General features: G+C 34.1%; 1 non-coding gene across 1 annotated transcript; it reads right to left on the bottom strand.

The window, feature by feature from the left end:
• Positions 1-2,139: 2,139 nt before the first annotated feature.
• On the bottom strand, positions 2,140-2,246 carry LOC133827799 (small nucleolar RNA R71). Its single transcript, XR_009890450.1, has one exon. It is a non-coding gene; the product is annotated as a small nucleolar RNA R71 (small nucleolar RNA).
• Between the last annotated feature and the right edge of the window lie 206 nt (positions 2,247-2,452).

Raw genomic sequence — 2,452 nt, 5'->3', positions numbered from 1 at the left:
AGGGGCGTCGCAGTGCTGTTCTTCCGAGCCAGGACGTTGTGGTGGTTCAGGGCAAGGTGGCTCTTTATAACTTCATTTTAGGGTCATTTAGAAAGTGTTTTTGTGGTAATCTTGAGTGTTTATGTGTGTTTTGTGCAAGATTACGCTTTTTTTTGTCTTTGTTGTAGGTTGGTGTGATGAATCACGAGAAAAATGCAAAAAGATGCTAAATGGTGGGAAACAAGGCTTTTGGCAGTTATTGGACTAAAAATGATACCAAGGATGCTTAAAGGACGGGTTTTGATGAAGAAATGAGCTGACCGATCAAATCTGAGAAAAAAAATTAATTAAATTCGCGACTTGGACTTATGAGTCACGACTTGAGGTGAAGTCAGTGGCTCATATGTTTGTTGGAAAGAGTTAGTGTCACGACTTGGGCTTACAAGTTGTGACTCAAGAGGGAAACAGAGGCTTAATTTAAGGGGAAAGTAAGACACGGGCCACGACTTGAAAATCTAAAGTCGCGGCACCTGACGCCAGTATACGAGAAGAAAAGGCCCCAAAATAGACACGGGCCGCGACTCAGAAAAGGCCAAGTGGCGGCCTGCACAAGGAAAAACTTAGAAGCTTTTAATTTTTTACTATAAATTCGTGTTTAAGGTTTAATTAACTCATGAGGTCAGTTTTTAATTATATTTTTTAGAGACTAATTGTGGTTCTTAGGTTAAAAATTCTGCAGTTTCATATTTTTATTTCTTATTCAAGTTTATGAATCTTATGTTTTTGAATAATTATTTTGTTGATTTAGTCATGTCTAATATGAACTAAAAAAAAATTATCTAGGGTTTAATGTAGTCACTTGGATTTCTATCTAATTGAATTATGATGTTCTTTTGATTTTTCTTCTCTATTCAAATCTATATAATGTGTGTTTAATGCTAGTAAATACTTGATCACTATTTGCTTGATTTAAGGATTTTGATTCAAAATTTGAAAGAAGAGAATTGAATATGCTATCATTATATAGACATAGGTTGCATATTGGACGAAAGTACATGTATGACTTGTGTAGTAATTAGGTTTCCATGCTTAGCGTCTTCTATATGTTTAAGTTTATCACAGAGATGTAGAAAACATGCATATAGGCTGAGATCTTATATCTTGAAAAAGAATAGGAATCGATTTATGTTAACCTGCTATTAGAATAGAAAGAAAGAAATCTAGAATTGATTAATACAATTAGTAGAATAAAAAGTTGATGAAATTAACACCCTAGGTCTTTTTCATAGTGATTTAAATCTTTTATTTAGTTGTTTTTGTTTAAAGTATTTTCAAATTTAAAATTAAATTCAAAAATCAATTCTCAGTTGCAAAATAGAAATTTAAAGAACAATTAGTGGTACTTAGAAGATAGTCTCCATGGGAACGATACTCTATTTATCATCTATATTACTTGAATCGATTGCGTGCACTTGCGCATATACATATTTTCACGATCAAGTTTTTGGCGTTGTTGCCAGAGACTAAATTTCTGATATCATAGTTAATTGTTATTTGTTTTAATTTGGTATTTTTATATTTTTTTATTTATTTTTATTGTTTAATATTTATTTGGATCAAGGTTATTTTGTGTTTCAGGAATTGTTGGTATATGCGAGGAAGTAGACAAAAGGAAATCATACCAATAGATCTTGAAATTGCAAGATAAAGAAGCGGCTGGACTTTACCATGGCTGATAACGCAAATAATGTTGTCAACAATAATGCAAATACGGGTAATGCAGCTGAAGCTAATCCACCATTAAGGAATTATGTACTTCCTACTATTACGGGGACACACTCAAGCATTCGTCCTCCAACTGTTGAGACTAATAATTTTGAGATCAAACCCTTAATTATTCAGATGGTGCAAAACTGTGTACAATTTTGTGGGTTACCGAATGAGGATCCAAATCTACATATCACAAACTTTTTGGAGTTATGTGCAACATTTAAAATGAATGGGGTGAGTAGTGATGTTGTACGATTGAGACTATTCTCATTTTCACTAAGGGAGAGGGCTAAGAGTTGGTTGAATTCGTTACAAGCAAACTTTATACTTACTTGGGAACATTTGGCTCAGAAGTTTCTTGGTAAATATTCTCCTCCTGCCAAGTCAGCTAGAATTAGAGGAGAGATTAGCAACTTCCATCAACTAGATGGGGAGTCTTTGTATGATGCATGGGAACGATTTAAGGAATTTCAAAGGAGATGCCCACATCATCGAATAGAGAAGTGGATGTTAGTTCATACTTTTTACAATGGTTTGGGAGGAAATACAAGAACGATAATAGATGCAGCATTAGGAGGGGCGTTTATGAGAAAAAGTGCGAATGAAGCGTATGAGCTGTTGGAAGAGATGGCTATGAATAATTATAATTGGCCTACTGAGCGAGATAATAAGAAAGTAGCGAGAGTCTTAGAAGTTGATCCAA

This window comes from Humulus lupulus, chromosome 3, assembly GCF_963169125.1.
Source record: "Humulus lupulus chromosome 3, drHumLupu1.1, whole genome shotgun sequence".
NCBI lineage: Eukaryota > Viridiplantae > Streptophyta > Magnoliopsida > Rosales > Cannabaceae > Humulus > Humulus lupulus.
The sequence above is the reverse complement of the archived record's forward strand: the minus strand, read 5'-3'. Positions and strand labels throughout refer to the sequence as shown.